This window comes from Peromyscus californicus, unplaced genomic scaffold, assembly GCF_007827085.1.
Source record: "Peromyscus californicus insignis strain IS unplaced genomic scaffold, ASM782708v3 Scaffold_14__1_contigs__length_90479793_seg_2, whole genome shotgun sequence".
NCBI classification, from domain to species: domain Eukaryota; kingdom Metazoa; phylum Chordata; class Mammalia; order Rodentia; family Cricetidae; genus Peromyscus; species Peromyscus californicus.
In genome coordinates this window covers 72660227-72673742 of record NW_026294436.1, presented here as the reverse complement: position 1 = coordinate 72673742, position 13516 = coordinate 72660227, and the positions used below count along the sequence as shown (strand labels likewise).

The window sequence follows — 13516 nt, the reverse complement described above, 5'->3', positions numbered from 1 at the left end:
TCTTTTAAATAAATTTCTAAATACCAATATAAAAGGTAAAATTAGAGAGTAAATTTCTCTTCTGCAAAATCACTTATACACACTTCAGGAGTTTTTGTAATCTAAAAATATTTTTCATTAAAAAAAAATCATCCTGGAGCATATTTCACCAGTATCTACACTGCTCACCACAGGTTTGAAAGCAAGTCGAGGTGAACTAATGCATTGTTTACACCCCAGATCCTAGGTGGCTCAATCCCATAAAGGGAGTACAATGTGCTGTATCTTTCCTTCTTAGGACTTATCTTAATCTTAATAACTAGCCAGACAACTGACTCCAGAGACCAGGGCTTATCAACTGGAATTCGTCACATGAACCCAGCAGAAGACAAGAAAAGCATTATATATGAAGGTTCTACAAATCATTCTCTCTCCATATTTAAAGGTTTCTATTCAAAAACCTATGCTGGACGTTTATTTATTTATCTTTCACTGAGCTAAAAAATCTACTTGTTCCTTTGAAAACCTGAGAGCCAATGAGCAGGACCTCCCACTTCAGGTATTATATGCAGACACTGCTGAGAGATCTGAAGGATGCTTCCTGCTTTACTCCAGCCTTGGCTATCAGAAACAAGCTGTTTTACATGCCAGCTTTGGTCCTGATTATTTAGGAAACACATCAAAAAGAAAATAAAAGGGCCCAGGTCCTTCAAACATGGAGAAACACCAGCAGCCTCTATGGGCATTTCTGCATCTTCTCTTTGAAGAGGTCACCTGGGTTCCTTCCATGTGGCGCTTACAAGCAGCAGCAGCCCTGTGCCATCCATAGCGGTTTGCCCAGCTCACAGCCCGGATTACAAACAAGGCATGGCTCTCCATGGTTCACACTGAGGGTGTCTGCAGCAGCAAGGGCCTCAGGAAGCTTCTTGCTCCAGTTGGTGACTTCTTACACTTGTGTTAAATTACAGTCTGAATTTAACTGAAGAAACGGTGACTCTGAGAAGTCAAACTTGATTCTGCAGCTTTACACAAGACAAGATTCATCTGCTTGCCTGCTTTAGAGAATTTCTAAGTAAGACTTTCTCATATGTCTACAATGAGCTAATCATTTCTACTGAGACCCAAACAGAAATATTTACACAATTTAAATAGCTGAAGAAACGATCAATTAATTAATTTTAAATCTTAGCTTTATTTCTTCAAACGAAATAATATAAAAAATATTTTTTAAATGACAACGTGTTTCACCATTTACCTACTTCGCTTATCTGAATACACTGTCCCATAAATGCCATATGCTACTTCCCACGTCCAGGAGAAGATGTCAGTATCAATTCACTTATTATTTTAGTGTGATTGTGTGTGTGTGTGTGTGTGTGTGTGTGTGTGTGTGTGTGTTTCACTCACACCTTATTTTGAGACCCCCACCCACCCACTCAACCTGGACCTCGGATTCAGCTAGATTGGTTGGCCCGCCAGGTCCTGCGACCCACTGTCGTTGTCCCCCTGGCACTGAGATGACAGGGCTGTCCCATCCAGCTTCCTAAGTGGGTGCTGAGGATGGACCTCAGTCCTCATGCTTGCACGATGAGCAGTTTACCAACTGCGCCACGCCCTACCCCAGCCCCTGCCTTTTATTACTTACTCTCTCTTTTGAGAGGGGATGAGGATCTTGCTATGTTACCCAGGTTAGTCTCAAGGGAAACCTACTCCCTAGCTTCCTCAAGCCAGGGCTCAAAGCTGCATACATTCACGTGTGGCCAGAGCTCTCAGTACACTGAAGAACAAAGTCACAACAAGACAAATGCCATCCCATCTTCTCTTGAGGATCGAAATGAAGTTTTCAGAGGCATGCAAGTACAAGACAGATCGTTTGGGAAGAGAAGGGAGACAGTAGAACAGGAGCGTGGGGCGGGACAAGAGAGATTAGTGGGAGAAAAGTGTAATCCTAATACATGATATACGTGCATGAAAATGTCATAATGAAACTCATGTGTTTGTTCAATTAAAATATGCTAGTTAGAAAGATTTTAGAGGATATTATTCCTAGCAAGAAGTGTCCTAAGTTCTTTAATATTTACATCCTTAAAGGGCATTGTTACTATTCAACCTGCCCTCCTTGTTTCAAAGTAAACACTTCATCTAGACAGTGGCAACTTCTGAAGAGAGGCTAAGTGTGAGATATAGAGAAACCCCTTCATGTTTCACTAATAATTGTGTGAATCACTGGGGTAGTGTCTCTTTCACCACAGTCATCGGAGATTTGGTAGTGACTAGTTGGCTTGACTTTGGAGATATGGTCTGGGCCCAAATGGTGTCTCCACTCAACGGTGCCAAGCACTGAGACTGCAGGTGCTTACAGCTGGCCCAGTTTTCAGCGCACATTTGTTAAGGACATTCTTCCAGTCCATTCAAAACAAAAGAAGCAAAGTGTAATACTAAAAGGACACACACAACATCCCATGGGGCTTCTCCTTCTCCATAATAATACTGTGCTGTTCTCCAAAGTAGGGATAAGAATGGCTGATGTACTGACCATAGGCTTTACACTTTAACTGAGTCTATAAAGGAATTGTGTGCCTAGAGTGCAAGGGACAAAAGACCTACAGAAGTGTATTTTAATTAAGAGCGCAGCTGAACTAAGAGTTCAATGGCCGTTCAATGCCCAAGCCCTTGCTAGGTATACTAGCTATTCCCTGGGCTCAGGAGAGAGAGAGAGACAGAGACAGAGACAGAGACAGCGAGAGACAGACAGAGACAGACAGAGACAAAGATACAGAGAGAGACAAAGATACAGAGAGAGACAAAGATATAGAGACACAGAGAGAAAATGAATCATAATGAATATTTAACTGCAATTTTGTATTTTGCTGACTATATTTTTATTGATTTTCTATCTTCTCTTAGAGGCATGGCCCTCTAGAAGTTTGAGTTTAAACATAAAACTATATTTCACGTGGGCTTAGGAGATGATTCAGTAAATAAAATGCTTGTCTTTGCCAGTGTGAGGACAGGGTGAAGATCCCAGAACTCACATAAAAGCCAGACAGGTGTGGGAGACACGTGTAATCCCAGCACACAGGAGGCAGAGACAGGAGGCTGCTGGGGGCAAGCTGGCTCATCCTAGGTTCAAAAATGGACCCCGTCTTAATAAATAAAGTAGAGAGTGATTAAAGAGGACATCTGACATTAACTTCTGACCTTCGTATGCACAACACTTTGCACATACACACAGCAACATGCACGAGAAAACACACACATGTGCATCCTGCACACATGTACTCATGCGCAAATGTAGTTTATTAAATAATATGTTTATTACTTAATATTATTAAATAATTATACCAAATTATTATTTAATGAATATATATGAGTGTATTAAAATATAACTGAAAAAGTCCAGCATATTTTTATTAAATGTATTATATACACAATGAGATATTGTGACATAATCATAATTTCTGGTATCTTGGAATATATGGAGGGACTAACAAGCAAAGACTTTTGCCTGATTAGCATGATACATTTTTTTAGTAAAGAAGGAATAAGAGGACTTTTCCAGGTGCCCACTCATTGCTAAAAGTTGCCTGCTCTGACTCAGCATGACTCGAAACCCATGAGTTGTCTTTGCTTTCTTAAAGCTTCCTTTTGTCGTCCAGGTCAATTTTGGAATACAGAAAAATGTGTTAGTGCACTCTGTCATGAGCTAAATATTTAGGTCCCACTGAAAATGCACATGGTGAAATCTTAACCCTCACTGTGCTGACACGGGCAGTGAGGTATCTGGGAGTTCATCACATCTCGAGGGCAGAGCCCTGGCCCTGTGATTCCTGTTCTTGTTTACAGTACCAGGAGCTATTCATAGCTTTTCCTTTCTGCTGGGTGAGTTACAAGAAGATGCCAGTGGACTACAATGCAGAAGACTGACCTCAGCACAACCCCACTGTGACCTCAACTCATCCGGTTTCCAAAACTGTGAGAGATAAACCTCTGCCGTTTATACGGTCCTCGGCCTATGGTGTATATCACAGCATCCAACCTAAGACATCATCATGGCCTGGCAGCCTGTAGGAGGGTGCCTCTTCCACGTGTGCCACTAAGTTCCTTTATTTCATCCTGATCTGATAGCCATAAAGACCCATCAAACAAGTGTTAGCACACTACCATCTCGGGGTGAACAAAGAAACTGGGCCTTACTGACATCCAATTTATAAAATGAGGAAGCAAAACAAACCAAAAAAGAATCTACATGTGATAAGGAGGAAAGAAGGACCCAAGAAGAACTAGGCAGACCCTTTGCTGTTGGGACGATCACTATATGAGTGAAGAGCTCAAAGTGGAGAGAAATCTTGCCCCAAAGGTTTCCTTCTGCTTGCTTCCTGTATTATTTCAGAAATGCTCCTTTGGGCTGGAGAGATGGCTCAGTAGTCAGAAGAGATACAGCTTTTCAGAGAGCCTGCACTTGGTTGCCGGCATCCATGTAGGGTGACTCATACCTGCCTGTAAGTCCAGTTCCAGGGAATCCGGTGTCTTCTTCTGACCTCTGTGGGCACTTATACTCACATGCTTATACCCACCTACAAATATGCACACATACACATAGATGGAAATAAAAAAATTAAAAAATAAATGTACCTTTAAGTTGATATTTAGCCTTAAGCCCTTCTCAACATCTTTAAAGAGGGTAAAGGCAAATGTTTGCCTCTCCTTGGGTGCAATGGTCAAAAACCGGGGTCTTGGCCTATTACAAGGATGTTAGTAAAGAACCCATACTCACTGATCAAGATCATAGTCATGGCAACAGTACCTGAACACTGTACAGGAAACTCTTGGGCATAGAAGCCACAGTTCACAGATAGGCAACTGAAAACACAAATATCCGAGCCGACAGGACTGCAAAATGAACCTGCTGGTTTGCTAAACGTGTCGTTTGCTAGACATATTTTGACAAGTTAGCATGCCATGTGGGCATTTCAGTAAAGAGACTGTGTATGATCTCTGCAGAGACAAGATGTGTTTTTCTCTGATATCTTGTTTAACACTGGAAAAATTTGCCATAGGCCAGCAGGTCCTGAAACTTAAATTTAACTGGATTTTGAATGAAATTTGATTTATGGGGTTTCAAAACCAAAATAGATTTGTTGAGCAAAATAGTGAGAATGACCTAGCTGAATAACTTGATTTTTTTAAAGAAATTAAAACTTCCAAATCCAAGAATTAAGTCTGAACTCAGAACACTCAGTGCAAGAGATGCATCCCACCCACTGTTACCTTCCACTTCCCACTAGAGATCTTCACAGATAGTTTCATGAGCACATGCCTCGAATATACACTTGAGTCACTCTGACAGAATGTAATAATTTACTCTACTAGAATCCGTGGCATACACCAGGCACAATCTACCTGCTTCTGATGTTCCCTGGAAATGGGGTTGTATAGAAATGGTATTAACCTAAGTGTCCAAGACTATTTGAACACTACCCTTTGACACCTTCTCCCAAACTTGATATTTCTCAATGTCTTAGTCCAGGATATAAACTTATTTATAAAGGTCTATACCATGGCTGAACTATAGAAGTGAATAAATTCAAGGTAGAAACTACTCAGACATCTTCTATTGAACAGTGTGTATAAACCAAGTGGCTGACTAGTAGCAAGGAGAAATTGCAAACTTTCCAAGTATAGCTTGATGTTTTCAGAGTGGGCTCCATGCCTATATGATGCTGCCCATCATATATTGCCAGTTTCTTCTGAATACCCACTATGGATCATGTTGCATCTCACCTCAAAGGCATGTAAGTATATGTTCACACATGTATGGGTCCAAATGTGTGTGAGGATACACACGCATGTGTGTCTATGTGCACATGGAGGTCTGAAGTTGATGTCAGGTGTTTTCCTTGGACACTTTACCCTTTGTTTACTGAGGCAGAATCTCACTGATCCTGGACTTGGTAATTCTGACCTCTCTAGTTGGCCAGCTTGCCATGCTGTCTGGCCATCTGTCTCCACCTGGCTTCTGTCTCCATCACCTGCATGCTGGGATTACAGGTGGTCGCTATGTCTTCCCAGCTTTTATTTAGGTCTGAGGTTCTGAACTCCGGCCCTCACACTCAGAGTGCCAAGTACTTGATCCTCTGAGCCATCTCCCAGTCCATCATTACATGATATCATTGCACTGTTGTCTTCTTGAATATCAGGGAGTCGTCTCATCCATCCCTGAACGTGTCCTAGCATCTAACAAATACCTTATAGGTACCCATATGTATACATTAGATTGAACACAAATGAGACCCCAATACATTTGGTTACAATAATTCAATAAAGTGTCTGGTCTGAGGAGATTGGTCCTTTCTACTTTCATGTCTTAGAGCCAGAGAAACAGAAAGGCTTTCATTTCAGAGAAATGCTAATATCTTTACTATGCTGAAGGCAGCTATTTATAGCTATGTGAAGGTCTTGTCTGATGGAAATCAGAAAGAGCTGATCACATCCCCCAATCACCTACATATTTCTATCCTCTGAAGATACTTCTGGAGGACAGAATCTGTGGACTTGAGAGTCTACTGGGTCAGGGTAAAAGCTTGTTGGGGAAACATGAGGCTTTCCTTCAGAAGAATTTGCCTCATATGGTTTATAATCCAAATCCAAAAGAAAATAAAAGGTAATTTTCTTTTGCAAAATCGCTTAGGAAATTACTATGATATTTGGACTCCATGCTCTGAAAGACAGAACAACCCTCCCTCCATTAAAGCTCACTGTACTGGAATCATGGCTTGGGGACCAAGCCATGGGCCTAGCAACAGCACCCCAGAAAGAAGCAGGGGCCTTCAGCATACAGTCACTCCTGATGCTGGTAGAGCAGACTTAGATCTGTGTTTGGTGCCAGCCTCGGGGAAGCATTCTGCAAATTATCGCACTAGATCCTTAGAAAAATTGCTGCGGGTACCATTATTTCCCCATTTTGCAGACTTGAAAATTCAAATGGGAAAGATTAATAGAACTGTGCAAATTCAAAAGATAATTTAGCTGCCAGCAGCAATAGAAAACTAAATCCTGCCATAACTCAGAGTCAAGACAAAACCACCAAGGTGCAGCCAGTCTGAATGTGTGAACCATGGATGGCAAATTCACCGATGTGACACACTTGCATTTTATCCACTCAACAGTCCCTACCTGGCTGACACCAGCCCCCTGACAAGCCTAAACACCAGGAATCAAGGGACTTCATCTCTATTCATATTCAAGTTGTTGAATAAGGAGCTTCCTCCAACTGAAGGATGACAGCTGGATTCAACTGTGTATCTAGGTGGCCCGTGACCTGGGGACAGTGTTGACACCTATGGATACCAGAGGCCAAAGTGCTTCTGGTTTTGCCTTTCTTCCTTCCTTCTTCATCTTCCCAGGGATTGTAACTCACATGCCTTGTTTCTTTCAAAATTTTTTTTCATGAAAGGAAGAAACAGGGTCAATAGAGTGTGGGAGCAAAGGAGAGAAACGAATGCACAGGAGACGAGAAAACTGGCTTTTCTCGACTTCATATAGGTATGGCCATTTCTTCAATCTTTCTGCCTCCATATCTCTCTTCACAGCTCTCTCTCTCTCTCTCTCTCTCTCTCTCTCTCTCTCTCTCTCTCTCTCTCTCTCTCTCTCTCTCTCTCCCTCTCTCCCAAAGAACATTATCCTCATGACAGGGACAAAAACTTATCTTGACCTGAAATTGCTTTTGGATCTAGTCCACTTCTAACATCAAAACACTTTATGTCAAAGCAGGTCAAGGTTCAAGGAACCCACAAAATAGCAGCTTATTTAAAAAACCAAATCCATTCCTTATTGAAAGTGGTGATATTCTGAAGTACACAGTAGTAAAACTAATTTAACCTTTGGAAAGTCCTCTCTGGAGAGAAGAGTCAAAATCCCTTTATAAGATTTTTAAGCACTGCAATTATTGACGAAGAGGATATTGCTTCAGTTTTCTCTGATCAGGAAGAGGGAAAAAGGAGGAAAAGCCACAGGAGACATCAGCAGCTGTCAGGCTGTTTTCGAGCATCGGAGAGGGAGTTTACAGTGGGCTAGCGCCAGTCTCCCAAGACCCTGTTAAGAGGCCTTTTTAAAATGCCTTAAAAACCAAACCCATACATTAATCAAGTTGAGCCTTCATCCATACTTACTGGGATACATCAATTACTATGTCTTTTTTTTAAAATAAATTCCGGTTGACAGCAGACACCTTATTAAGACTCACTAAAATGATGCAATAACTAGAAGGCTATTAATATCGCTCCCTCTCTCTCTGCTATTGTCTTGCTGCACTGGTCTGCAAACAAATTCAGGCTGAATCACAATTAATGCCAGTGAAACTCCTTCTAACGACTTCCAGCTTGCTAATTTTTTACGCTAATAATAAAAAAGCTATTGCTATGCAAGAACGACCCCCTTTTATCACGCTAGCATAGCACACCAGAGAGTGTCTGCTATTGTTCACATGAAAGACAATTAAACCCTGGAACATCAAACCGAGAAATGACAGTCTGCAAGCCGGTGCTGGGCACTGCCTGATGCTTCCCTCTGTATTCTGAACAGCTAGGAAACAATTCTCTGAAGACATTTCTTTCCTGGACTCCCTTAACTAGCCTTTGGTGTGTGTGTGGGGGGGGTGCTACTTTAAAGAATACTCTTTGCTGATTTAGGTATCTCCACCTAGAATGTATTAACTGTCTAGGGCCAATTTTACTTCCTATTGGGTGTGGGTTTCAATTCTGGACATGAAAAAGAAATGTGGCAATTTCACCAATAGGTCATTATATTTAAAGACAAACATTAAATGTATACTTTAATATACACACAACGGAAAAGTCTGGAAGGAGGAGAGAAATCGATTCAGCAACTCTATGTGTCCTACCACCTATGGGAACACCGCACTAGGACCAGGTACTGATATTCCCCAAGCCAGAGTCCAAAGACCCATCCAGTCTCTCCCAATAACTTAAGGGTTTATTTCACAGAGCACATTCCCGTTTTCTAAGACAGTGCCCCTTTTTTTCAGCTTTAAGGACAGCTTCCAGAACAAATACCCACTTAAAAGTTCACTCTTCTTTAAAGATTTTGTTTCAGGTTTTCACTGACGTTTCATCCACAGTATAAAGAAAACTAAAATTAATTGCAAAGTCAGCTCTGCCACCTGCTTACCTCGGGGTGTTGTCTGTCCGTCTGTTTTAGAGACAGGGTCTTGCTCTGTCACCTAGGCTATCCTTGAACCCATGATCCTCTCGTCTCACCTCCGAGTGTTAGGATTCCAGGCTTGCACCACTAAACCTGGATGAACTTGGGCTCTCTCAGCCCAATCTTCTAACTCTCTCTGTTTACCTTTTCTACCTGTAAAACAAGAGGGAAAGACAGCTCTGCCTTCAAAAAGGATGGTAAAAGCAAAGGGAGAGGATGGATACGAAAACTAAAGAACTACACATTGTAATCAAATAAAAACTTGAAGCAGGACAGCACATGGCCTTCGTGGGGCTGCACAATAACACTGTTTTCTGATTGACAATGAGTGGCTTCTAGGCTCAGGGCATGGGCAGATGTTTCATTTCATCTTCCACGGAAGGCACCAGTACTGCATAGGTTCATTACAGTTTTCACAGGCGCTCTCTTGGTAGAGATGATTGCTCCCTGTTCCCTGTGTATAAATGAGAAAAACTAGGCCTGGGGAGATTGAATGCTAAGATTTGAATTCCTGTCCTGATCACTGAGTAGACCTTGATAAATGTCCCAAATTGTGGCTATCAGGAGGGTGACTTCCCATGGTGAGCTCTTTGAGACAGCAGTTCTATGAAGCAGGTCAAGGGGCGAGCTTAGACAATGGTATAATATATGGGCTCTCATGTTTACTGGCACTCTGGGCCAGTCACTCATCCCTGACCTGCTGCATCAAAAAAACAGAGACATTTCTCTCCTGAGGTTGTTATGAGGGCCAAATCAACTTGTCCATGTATGATATGAAGAACAAATGTCTGGCTGATGAGGAACTCTCAGTAACCATGAGCCCATGAAGCTAGCCTCACTCCCAGGTGTGCTGAGACACAGTAGCAGCTGGGCAGATGGCTCAGTCAGGACAGTATTTGCCATGCAAGCATGAGGACCTGAGTTCCATCTCCAGCTCCCCGAGTTTCATCCTTAGCATCAACATAAGAGGCTGGGTGTGGTATTGTAGGCATATAGTCCTGGCACTGGCAAGGCAGGGATAGGTGGACTCTGAGACTCATGCGCACACACTTTACCCAAATCCAGGAGCCTTGTACCCCTGTGAGAGACCCTGTCTCAAAATGAAGTAGGTGACTCCTGAAGTATAATATCCATGGCTGACTTCAGGCTTCCACACATGCACACACACACACACACACACACACACACACACACACACACACACACACGCTGTGGGATGCTATATATGTCAAATTGCTCTCATTGGTCAATAAATAAAACACTGATTGGCCAGTGGCCAGGCAGGAAGTAGGTGGGACAAGGAGAGGAGAATTCTGGGAATTTGTAGGCTGAGTGAAGGAGACATTGCCAGCCGCCGCCATGACAAGCAGCATATGAAGATGCCGGTAAGCCATGAGCCACATGGCAAGGTATAGATTTATAGAAATAGATTAATTTAAGATATAAGAACAGTTAGCAAGAAGCCTGCCACGGCCATACAGTTTGTAAGCAATATAAGTCTCTGTATTTACTTGGTTGGGTCTGAGTGGCTGTGGGACTGGCGGGTGACAGATTTGTCCTGACTGTGGGCCAGGCAGGAAAATTCTAGCTACAAATGGCACCCAACGTGTTGGCAAGAGTTTCCACCTAAAACCTGAGTAAAAAGATTCTAAAATGGAGCTAAAAACAGTTCCTAGTTGTCTCTTTCAAGTTAGCAGCAGCCTGCGTGTTTGAACTACTATGGCGGGTTCCTGACATGCATGCTGGACCTGCAGTATGGCGGGAATGAGGCCTCTGCAAGTGGCACATTAAGCTGCGTGGTGGATTTAGCCTTTGCTAGTACAAAACAAAAAAAGAGGTTTCTGGGCTACACGTTGCTTTGATAGAAGCATAGACCCACTATTTCTGAGAGTTGATGGCTCCCAGAGCTGGTGGAAAATGTACCACCACCATGTTGGGAAGCTGAAGTGGGTGTAGCCAGCAGCCACAGTGCTATTTCAGTCTTAGAATGCTGCAGTTTAAAACAATAGGCTCAAGGTAATATAAAAAATAAGCCATGTAAAGATGGCTACCACACAGAGAATCTGGATTATGTTCTCTTTGATATTCATAACTGAAGAAAAACATTTGATTGTAAAAGTTGTTGAGTTATGCCAAAATGTATATTTTAAAGGTACCTTGACTTCAAAATTTGGATGTAAGGATATGTTGCTTTGGAAAGGAGGCTCTGCTTTTGTTTCCACAGAAAGCCAGAGGCTATGGATTTATTCCAGATTAAGACACATCAGGTTTGAACAGCCAAGAACACCTGAAAGGTCTCTGATGACACCAAGGCCCAGATGATCCAACATCCAGAACCATTTCAAGGCAACTGGCTCAGACAATACACCCTCATGGGCTACTCCATAATCCTAAAATTTTCTTTGTGTCCCCATAAGATACAGCACCCCCCTCCAGTAGGAAGCAGTAAGAAGCTATGCCCAAATTCCCAAATACACCAAGCTAGCTTTGGAGATGTGTAAAAATTAAAACCTTCCTCTTTAAAAAAAAAAGAAAAGGGAAAGTGCTGTGGGATGGTCTGTATGTCAAATTGCTCTGATTGGTCAATAAATAAAACACTGATTGTCCAGTGGCCAGGCAGGAAGTAGGTGGGACAAGGAGAGGAAAATTCTGGGAAGTGGAAGGCTGAGTGAAGGAGACACTGCCAGCTGCTGCCATGACAAGCAGCACGTGAAGATGCCAGTAAACTACGAGTCACATGACAAGGTATAGATTTATAGAAATGGATTAATTTAAGATATAAGAACAGTTAGCAAGAAGCCTGGCATGGCCATACAGTTTGTAAGCAATATTAGTCTCTGTGTTTACTTGGTTGGGTCTGATCGACTATGGGACTGGCGGGTGACAGATTTGTCCTGACTGTGGGCCAGGCAGGAAAATTCTAGCTACACACACATACACACAAAACACATAGAAACATGTACACACATGCACACACCTTTAAGAGTTAAAAGATACAAAGGGAGAAAGCAACAGGATCAGTGATGTCTGCATTCAGCCAACAGTTTTAGCCTCAAGCCACCAATAACCAAAGCCCAGAATTTGCAGAATCCTGTAAGTTTCTGGACGGTGAAGAGTGGCACGGTTCTCTGAGAAATGAGAAACAATGAGGTTAGACTTATGACTGTCCCAGTTTATTCCTTTGAAAGAGAATGCAGACCGTATGATAGAGGTAGAGGCAGGCAGAGCCCAGCGGACACCCTCAGGAAGGAAGCAAAGTTGGCAGTCTCCAGGGGTTGGGGCAATTAACATCCATGGGACAGGGAACTTGAGAAATCAGTGCTGCAGAGAGAATGCTGCCGATTTGCAGATGGTCCTCTTCAAGTGTTCAGCAGAATTCTAATTAGCATATGCATATAAGGAAATTAGCCAAGGCCGCAGAAAGAACTGCAAGAAAGGTAGAAAGAAAGAAAGAAAGAAAGAAAGAAAGAAGGAAGGAAGGAAGGAAGGAAGGAAGGAAGGAAGGAAGGAAAGAAAGAAAGAAAGAAAGAAAGAAAGAAAGAAAGAAAGAAAGAAAGAAAGAAAGAAAGAAAGAAAGAAAGAAAGAAAGAACTGGGCACCAATGCCCGAAGCTTCCCAAAGACTAGGAAGAATTTCTGTTCCCAACACTCAGAAAGAAGAAATCTCCTGCTCATGAGGTGTATAGCATGAGTACACAGAAGGTTGCCATCCTTTCCTGGGTAATTCTGAGCTCCCAAATGAATACTGTTCCAGTTTACAACTAGATCTTCAAAGGAAGATTCTAAGGAATCAAACTATTGCTGAGTAACTCAACTGCATCCCAGAGTGAAGCTCAGATATTCATGAAAATAGAAGACACCTTCTATGCAGAAAAGCACATCCCAATGTCCTGTACCCAGCCAGAAGTTACTAGGTGTCTAATACCATCAGGAAAACATAGCCCCAAATGAGGAGAAAAAAAAACAGTTGTCTTAGATGCTAGAATTAAAAGGCAAGGATATCAGTACAGGTATAACAGCTGTGCTTTAGACAGGGGTTGAGTATATCCTCAAGGTTCATGTGTTGGGATCCTGGGCTTATTGAGTAAGTTTCCTTCCAGGTTAAAACGTTTCATCTTTGTGGGTAGCTCTTTAAGACAGAGGATGTGTAGTCAGTTACTAATCTGGGGTGAACAGACTCTGTTCATGTCTCCCCAGAAATAGTGTCATACCACGGGGCACCAGTGTGGCCCTACGGAAAGGTGAAAGAGGACTGGGGAAGTGGCTCATCAGTTAAGAGCTCATACTCTTGTAGAGGATCTAAGTTCAGGTCCCCG

General features: G+C 42.4%; 1 protein-coding gene across 14 annotated transcripts in view; it reads right to left on the bottom strand.

Moving 5' to 3' along the window:
• Esrrg (estrogen related receptor gamma) overlaps positions 1–13516 on the bottom strand; it is a 631549-nt gene that overhangs the window by 351471 nt on the left and 266562 nt on the right. For 5 of the 14 annotated variants that reach the window (XM_052737972.1, XM_052737965.1, XM_052737967.1 and 2 more), the window contains exon 3: positions 9169–9354. The exons of the other annotated variants lie outside the window; for them this stretch is intronic. The gene's annotated coding sequence lies outside the window, so the exon portion shown is untranslated. The remainder of the gene's footprint in view (positions 1–9168; positions 9355–13516) is intronic. 14 annotated transcript variants of the gene reach the window in all.